At 43.3% G+C, this 9,588-nt stretch overlaps 1 pseudogene; it reads left to right on the top strand.

Annotated features, from left to right (window-relative positions):
- The first annotated feature begins 5,425 nt into the window (after positions 1 to 5,425).
- Positions 5,426 to 6,415, top strand: LOC105301019 (annotated as a pseudogene).
- Positions 6,416 to 9,588: the final 3,173 nt, after the last annotated feature.

Here is a 9,588-nt window from a genome sequence, read left to right as displayed (position 1 = left end):
CACATTGAGGCTTGAAGCTTGGGTAGAAAGGTCGGAGGGCAGGAAGAGCAAAACATGTTCTGGAACAAGGCTTCGGGGATGGCAGAAGAAAAGGCCCAAAGAAAGCCCAGTGGCCAAAATGTATTGCAGTTGACCCAGGCAACAGGCAGGCAGCAGAAACTCCTCATCGGAAAGAACAAATCTGTGTGAATGTGATTTTCAATCTGAGTGGACCCAGCAGTGAAGTACTTAAGTAAGGAGAGAAGTCAGCCAGGTTGGAGCCTGTTGAAACTGGGGCCAAACCAGGGAGAGCTTTGATTGCTGAGCCTGAAGCCTGGACTTGGCTGAGCCTCTGAATAGTAACGATTATTTCTCTTGTGGTATCTGATGTTGGTGACTCTGACTCCCCTGATCCCCTTGAAACCCTGGAACCAACACTGTGGCCATAAGAGAAGTCAGGGGACTGACCAGACAAGTGAGCCTCGACCATTGCAGAGAGCCCTGGGACCCAAATGGAAAAGGCCTCAGCCGGATTCCATCTTCCTTCCCTCTCTTGATGTGTGGCCTTGTTCAAGGCATTGGGCTGCAATGGACCTCCATGTCCTTCTTTTGGAAAACAGAGTTAACAATACCTGCCCCATTCAGAGGAGAAATGAGGTCATGTTTGTGCAGCACTGTGAGCTCGCCGGAGACAATGAGTGTATTCTTCTTAAAAGTAACAATAATAATCATTACTGCAAATCTAACCAGTAAATATATCCCCTCAAAGCTGGAGTTGGGCCCCTCAGTGGAATAGCAATTAGAGTTAAAAGAAAATCTCTAGATGGGGGAATTTTCTGGCCCCATTTTGATCTTTGGGGTTTGCAGAGTTGATATCGTTGCGGGAGGGAGAGAGGCCTGAAGCAATAATTCATTTCAATTCCATTCAATTGTACTTATTGTATGCCTCTTGTCCTTGAGATCTCCCCAGTGGGTTTTGCAACTTCTCGCCCTCCGTCAGTTGAGGATAAAGAGATCCCTCAGGCGTCCATCTCCACACCCACCCAATGTCCTATTCACTCATAGAAATAGTGATTTGGCTATTAGAAATCTTGGACGTTTGGGTATTGGCCACAAACCAGCCTGCTAAGTAGGTGGCCTATCTTGATTACTTGATTCTCTTTTTCACTCATCCCATTAGGTAGGCCAATGCTTCTTAAACTGAGTTGTGCATTCAAAGCCCATGGGTCCTCAGGTGATTGTTATGCAGCCAGCCAGTACCTGTCTGAGTGTGGGAATCACCAGGTTTAGTGAAATGTTAGTTATGGAATGCATTTTCAAGGGTCAGAACAATGCTTATACAAAGGTGGTGTTGTAGTTTGGGTCCCTCTCTCCTGCCCATATCCACAAAATGACAGAAAACTTTAGGGAAAAAGAAATTATACAGTGTGAGGAAATGAGAGAGCCAACAGCATCTCAGAAGCATTGGGTCCCAGAAAGATAAAAAACAAATAGCATCAAAGCTGTAAAGAAATCAAACAATAGGAAATCACAGCTAAAAGATATGAAGGAGAAGACTGCTGTGGAGGAAGGAGTGATTTGGAGGCCTCCAAGTCGGAGACAACAGATTTAGAATAACCACAGGAGGTCCCAGGGGTATTCCTAGCTGTTTCCTGACCTGTGTTCAGTAGTTGGCAGTGGTGGATTTGCCCCAGGGTGCTGGGGATAGAGTGGCAGAGCAATGCTCCTAGTAGGGAGAGAGAGAGATAGGGAGCCTTCATGCAGGAGAAAAGCTGCCAGTAAGCCACACATCTCCCTCCCAACCTCAGTAACCAGTGACAGGCTATAGTGAACACAAAGCAGGCCAACAGGTATTCTCAATCACAAAGATGAGCTGAACATCAAGAATCACTAAAGATTTAAGGAAAAATAAAACTATGATTCAGAGAAACTCTAAGCCAACTGTCCAATAGAACTTTCTATGATCATGGGAGTGTTTTATATTTGAGTTGTCCAATATGTAGCCACACACCACATGTGGCTATATATTCCTTGAAACATGACTTTTGCAACCGAGGAACTAAATTTTTTAGTTTATTTTAATCAATTTGAGTTTAAATAGCAAACAGTTACTGTATTGGATAGCACAGCTCTAAACTTAACATATGGAAGAGTTAACACTCAAAGAAATAGAGATAATAGAATAAACAACAACAAAAACCAGTTTAGTCGAAGAATAATTATCTTTGAGAGATGCAAAAGAATAATAAATCCATTTTAAAAATCACCAGAGGTCTTAAAATTTAAATATTGATAATCAGAATTTGAAACTCAGTACACGGTCTGAGATGGATTTAATGATCTGGTTATTAGGAAGATTGAGCTGAAGAAGTTGCCTTAAACATAATGAAAAGAATAAAAAGATGGAAAGTCTGAGAGAAAAAATTAAGAGACATCTGCCTAATAGGCATTTCAGATGGACACAACTTCAGAGAATAGAAGAGAGAAATTAAAGAACTAATAAAATAAAATGCCCCATTGTTGAAGAAAGAAATTAATCATTCAATTGAATGTTCCCAGAAAAAAACTTCACACCTAGACACATTATAGTGAAGTTTCAAAACAAAGATAAAGAAAAAAGCCTAGAGGCTTCCAGAGAGAAAAAGCAAGTCACCAATAAAATAATATTAAATTGGTATAAGACTGGATGTTAAAAAACAATGGAGCACTATTTCTAAAGTTCCAAGGGATATGAAGTATTCGAGTGGGAGGGAAAAATTAAGACATTTTTTTGTATTACAAGGAGAAAGTTTGCCACCCTCATATTCTTTAATGTATTCCTAGGGGAGGTGCTTTAATAAAAAATAAAAAAAAAAATAGTGAATTCAAAAAAGAGGAAGACGGGAGATGCTGACACTATGGTGGACACAGAAACTAGTAAAACTTTTAGTGGTCTAAATAATGATCGAGGCATAATGTAAACATTTAAAAACAACATTTTGAAACCATAATCTATCCAGATGATCTCAACTTGGGAGGTGACAAATGGAGGAGGAAGAGGAATGCTAAAGTGTGCTAAGGGAGAAAAAGTTCCTGATTAGCTCTATATATTGATAGAAAAATCATAAGTTAAAGAATATAGGATTGAAATTTAAGAGTAACCAACGGAAGATGGGGAATTGAAAAATACCTTCCAAATCATTAGAGTGAATTTAAAAGGGAAGACGGGCAAAGAAAACTTAATCAATCTAACAAAAGCAGAAAAAGAAAAAGATAAGAAGAAAGCAAGGTAAAAGGAAGCATAAAATAAAATGATAGGATAAGTCTAAAAATATCATTAATAATACATAAAAAAATAAAAAATTCCTCTATTAAAGGGCAAAATCCTGCTATAGGCTGTTTACACACATGTATTCAAGACTAAATGGCAAGAACATTTTGAATATGAACAGATGGAGGAAATAAGCAAATGATAAAATAAAGGAGGTATATTAGCATCAGACGATATAGAATCCAAGGCAAAAAGCACTAAAACAAAGGAGATATACTGATAAAAGTTACAATCTTACAGAAATATATAATATCTATGACTCTTAACATACAGTAAAGAGTACACTAATATGTAAAGCAAACACTAATAAAAACCAAGGAGAAATGAACAAATCTTTGATCAACGGATAAAGGTTCAGAAATTTACAGGCCAAGTAGAGAAAAGTCATAATGAGACTAATGAAGGATTTGAGTGACACAATTAATAAGCTTTAACTAATATATGTTATCCCCTACAGCTGGGGGCACATTTTCCCCCCAAATATATTTTTAGCATTCACATACACATACCCCCAACAAATTTCAAACTAACAAAAAAACAAACAAAAAATCGACATTATACCCGCCATTTTTTCTGTCCACAATAAGTAACATTAAACTGGTTGGTGGAGTGAGGCAGACTCTATATCCACTTAGAAATGCAATCTCATTCATAGGGAATTCCTTGGAACTCAAAGCCTGGCTTATCTCTGCTCCAGCCCATTCTGGTACATACTTATGGATATAAGTCTCACATATGATTGTCATCTGTCATGGTATCCCAAAGCGGGGAACATTATTGTGAACTTCTGCTCCTGAGAGTAAAAGTCTAAATAAATTCAGCCTGGGATTCAAAACCCTTTAGCATCTGACCCCAGCTTGCCTTTCCTCTCTCACCTCCCACCTGTTTCTCCAACACACAAACTCTTGGTATATCTACCAGCTAATGGATGCTCCTGGTCCATGACACTCATCCTGTTAATGAACGCATGCCCTGTTACTAAACTGTCCTATCTGTGTAAATCTTGCCTCTTTAAACTCATCATGCACTCTAGTGAACTATATATGGCTCAAGGGTCATATCTGACCTGGTCCCGTTTTTGTAAATAAATTGTTTTTATTTTCCTCTGGGATCAAGATGTCATTTGGATTTACTCTATCTGAGTGAAAGAGGCAGTGGGAGTTTATGTTATTATATTTGTCTTTAAAATGAGGAAATAGGAACAAAGGAAAATTAAAGTTTGTCCAATATATTACACTGGTGAATATGGAATTAGCAGGCACTGTCTCGTGATCTAATTCCTAATTGTTGTTGTTGTTGTTGTTGTTGTTTCTCTTGGACATCTCCTTTATTTCATAGAAGTTTATAATGTGATTCCTATGAGTCAGGCATTCTTGTATGTGTTTTATAAATATTCACTCAGTTGACTCTCAAGGCAGTATTAGGAGTTAAGTATTGCTATTATCATCCACATCATATAGGTGAGGAAACCGAGGCACAGGGCGGTGACGTAACTCATGTGAGGACACATTGCTAGTATGTGGCAGAAGCAATTTGGCTCTGGAATCTATACTTAACCACTGTCCCATGCTGCCCTTTATCCTCAGATGTAACTTGTCTTTTTCCTATAGGTCGAAAACACATCCAATAATACCTAATCTCCCTATCCTGTGATAGGTAGAGCTTCTACTCTATTTAACCTATTAAATCAGCCACTAAGGAGGATACAAATAAAGAATGTGAGTTCTCAGAGGGCAGAGGATTATCTAGTTTACTGCATTCCCATCACCTAGAACAGTGCCCGAATAAACGATCAGCTGAATAGATGAATGAATGGATAAATGTATGAATTAGATGTGTATGTAAATAAAGTTTTATTGGAACACAGGCACACCCATCATTTACATAATGTTTACGGCTCCTTTCCCAAGAGTTGAATATTTACAACAGGGGTCTTATGGTCCACAAAGTCTAAAACATTTACTATATGGCCCTTTACAGAAAAAAACATTTTCTTCCTCTTGTTGTCATCATCAAGCCAAAGCTCGAGAGGAACCCCTATCACCACTTGTTGCATGAAAAATAAATGATCAAGAATGGCCTGTGCAACAGACAGCCCTGTCTTCCTCACAGTGCCAGCCAAGATGCTGAGACACAATGGTGAAGGTCAGAGTGAATGGATTTGGCAATATTGGGCACCTGGTCACCTGGGGTGCTTTTAACTCTGGCAAAGTGGACATTGTCACCATCAATGACCCCTTCATTGACCTCAACTACATGGTCTACATGTTCCAGTATGATTCTACCCCTGCCAAGTTCGAAGGCACAATCAAAGTTGATAATGAGTTGCTTGTCATCAATGGAAAGCCCACCACCATCTTCCAGGAGTGAGATCCCATCAACATCGAATGGGGCAATGCTGGTGCTGAAAATGTTGTGGAGTCCACTGGTGTCTTCACCACCTTAGAGAAGGCTGGGGCTCACTTGAGGGGGCAGAGCCAAGAGGGTTGTCAATTCTGCCCCTTCTGCAGACGCTCCCATATTTGTGATGGGTGTGAACCATGAAAAGTATGACAACTCCCTCAAGATTGTCAATAATGCCTCCTGCACCACCAACTGCTTGGCCGCCTAGCCATCCATGACAACTTTGGCATCGTGGAGGGACTCATGACCACGGTCCATGCCATCACTGCCACCAGAAGACTGTAGATGGCCCCTCTGGGAAGCTGTGGTGTGCTGGCTGAGAGGCTGCCCATAATACCATTTCTGCTTCTACCGCCGCTGCTAAGGCTGAGGGCAAGGTCATCTCTGAGCTGAATGGGAAGCTTACTGGTATAGCCTTCCGTGTCCTTACCCGCAGTGTGTCAGCTGTGGATCTGATCTGCCACCTGGAGAAAGCTGCCAAATACAATGACATCAAGAAAGTGGTGAAGCAGGCTTCGAGGGCCCCCTCAAGGGCGTTCTGGAGTATACCGAGGACAAGGTTGTTTCCTGAGACTTAAACAGTGATACACACTCTTCCACCTTCGATGTTGAGGCTGGCATGGCCTTCAGTGACCACTTTGTCAAGCTCATTTCCTGGTATGACAATGAATTTGGCTATAGCAAGGAGTGGTGAACCTTATGGTCTACTTAGCCTCCAAGTAGTAAGAGCTCCCTGGACTACCAGCTCCAGTGAGAGGAAGAGAGACCCTCAGCTACTGGGGAGTCCTTGCCTCAAATTGATCCCCCAACACAAAGAATCTTCTGACCTCCAGTTTCTATCTCAGATCCCCTGAAGAAGGAGAGGAGCTTAAAGAGCCCTACCTTGTCATGCACAATAAAATAAAATAAAATAATAAAATAAATAAAATAAAATAAAATAAAATAAAATAAAATAAAATAAAATAAAATAAAATAAAATAAAATAAAAAGAATAGCCTGTGCAGGAAAAATAGCAAGGATGCTCTTTGTGCCTCAAGAATGCCCTTATGGGGCTAGGGGAGGCAATGTTAGCAGATGGCTGTCACCATTGCACAAGTGGTTAGAAGGCAGGCTTTGGAGCCCAATTGACTTGGGTTTGACTTTAGGCCCTTCCATTTAATAGCTATATGACTTCAGGAAGGTTCCATGCTCTCTTTGAACCTCAGCTTGCTTCTCCATAAAACTGTGGATGATAAAATCAACCTCAAGGGTGATTCAAGCCTCAAGCAAGATAATGCACAGAAACTATCTAGGAATTAGGAGCCCTGATCAACGGTCATTCTTTTTCATTGTGGACACCAGCCGTGTTACATGGTTGGTCTTCAGTTATAACCAGCCAGTTTAAAATGAGCTTTTGTGCCCAGGTAGCCCTTCACCACTGCCTCCACTCCCTTCCTGCAGTTACCACTAGCTCTTATTCAGGTCCACCATCCCTGACTTCTGCTCCTCCAGTCCTGCTCCTCAGCACTTACACTTTCCCTTACTCTGTTTTTCAAGTCATTAATGTTCTCCTATGAACCCAGACACCTGTCCATACAGATCTGCCCCTCTAGGGGGTCCTGTGAACTATTCAGGTTTGCTCACTTGATGGACAACAGCTCTGGGCTGAGTGGGTTTGCACCCACCAGTCTCTCCAGGGTGGCATCCTCATTCCCAGCCACCCTAGACAGCTTTCCCCACCTGGTGTTCCAGAGCTTGAAATTTCTGCTATCAGAAAGGCATTCTTACCCTCAGGATATTCCTCTGTTAAAATGTAGGTAATTCCTGGGAGGAGATCACCTGTGTCCAGGTTCTTTTCTTGAGTCACAGCCTCCGGGAATCTTAACCTCCTAATGGTCAACTAATTCCGGGTTGTTGTAGTACCAAATGAGATCGCATACCTGAAAATGATTTCAGCATTGGGAAGAGAAATATGTACGTAAAGGATTATTCTTAGTCACAGTTAAAAGGTATTAGCAGTTATCCTCTCCATTTTATTGAAAATGCCTTTTCAAATAGGTCCCAAGGAGTCACTCTCTAATGGTAGAATTCTAGACGACAAAATAAGTTAAAAAATACTTATGGGGCCAGGGTCGGGTACTTTCCCTCTCAAAGCCCACTGCCCAAGTGGCCATCAACTCAGCCAAATTTTAGGCCAGTTCTGACCACTGGAGTCTTGGAGAGAAGAAAGGGCAGCTGGTGTGACTGAGGTGTTAATGCTGAGGCTTAGAATCAGGAAGAATCTTAGAACCCTCTGGTATGAGGAAATTGAGGCCCAGAGAGAGAAAGTTGCTCGCTCATCCAAAGTGCGGGAGCCTGAGTAGAAAAGACTAAAGTAACTCAGGTGGGAATGGGGGCTAGGATGGGTCATAGACAGGATAGAGCCAAAACTGTGTTCAGGGCACCGCCCTCTTGGCAGCGCTAGCCCCTTTCAGGGCTCTCCTTGTGCACACCCAGCACAGACACACAGACAGACAAGTCTATTCATCCCCTCACCCAGGTTGCCCCTTCCACATCAAGTGCAACCTGTCCTCGCCTGGGGCCACCCTACCAAGAGGAGGCCTCTCATTCCCAGCCCTTGGCCCAGAGAGAGAAAGTCCGAAACAATGCCTCTAAACTGAATACATTTTTGTCTTTCTTCAAGGAACAATGGCCATGGACTGGAGTAGAACTAGAACATGAACTTCAGGTGCCTGGGAGTGTGTAGGTATGGGTGTAGAGAGGGGGTTGGGGGACAGAGGACTCGAAAGAGCCTCTCCCCACCACCTCCTCCCATGACCCACCTGCACCCCCATTCCCCTGAGGCATTTCTGGTGGCAGTTGACTTCCATTTGAACACTACTTGATTCTCAACCTTCATGCTCTCATGGGGCTCTGAGGGGCTACACTGGCCGCTCTCCCACCCACACCAGCGGTGCCCTGGACACTCGCCACACACAAAGAAGACCAGGAACCACAACCAGGGAACAGCTTAAAATGGCCCAACCAACACCCCAAAGAGGGCATCCCTCCCCTTCCCTGAGAAGACCTGGAGCCCCCTGCTGGGGACTGGCAGGGCCATGTGGGTAACCTGGAGGCCAGGGGCTGACCCCCAAATCCCTCACTGTGGGAACCCCAGCATGCGCTCTTTTTAGGGGTAGCTGAGACAATGAGCCCCACCGGGAGCAGGAGATGACGCATATTTCTGTGGCCACGAGCCACTTTTGACGGGTCCGCCCCATTGGGGAGCAACTGAAACCTCATCCCACCCAGCACGGCTTTTGTCTGCACCACATATTTGTCTTATTTAGAAGATTTTTGTGGGTTTTCCCGTCTTTCTCTAGCGCTCATTGCCCTGAGGGGGACAGAAGCCATGGTGGGGCTGAGGGAAGGGGGCGAGAGGCATTCTCGGGGCATTATGCTTGGTGGTCTGTGGCACAATTGGAAGTGGAGAGAAATCTGCCCCTCCGCACCACCCTCCGTGCCCAAAATGGGCGCCCTGGACCTAGGCCACATGCCTCTCCTCTGTTAGGGCTCACGCCTCTCTAGGTCCTTCCCCTTCCTATTTCCTCTCTGTCTTCTCTTAGGTTCCTCGGCTCCCTCTCTGGCACCCTTTTTTTATTCCTTCATATTCCCTTCCTCCAGCCAGCTTAGCGCCTTGTAATTTCCTACCTCCCGGCCATAACCCATAACTTTCCTCCCCCTTGGAGCACCCTTCCCTTTCTTTCTACCTGTCTGAATTGTAGAGTACCTCTCAGGGCCTGTTGTCACCTCACTTCCTCCTTGGTTTTCCATAGACTACTCTAGCCCTTGGCAGGAGCTCCTGTTTCGAAACTCCAAAAGTGTGTGTTTTCTATCCCTTTGGTGATTCCAAACACACCCTGCCTCTATATCATCTG

The sequence above is a fragment of the Pteropus vampyrus genome, unplaced genomic scaffold, assembly GCF_000151845.1.
Source record: "Pteropus vampyrus isolate Shadow unplaced genomic scaffold, Pvam_2.0 Scaffold225, whole genome shotgun sequence".
NCBI lineage: Eukaryota > Metazoa > Chordata > Mammalia > Chiroptera > Pteropodidae > Pteropus > Pteropus vampyrus.
Note: the sequence above shows the minus strand (reverse complement) of the source record. Positions and strands in the feature narration are given on the sequence as shown.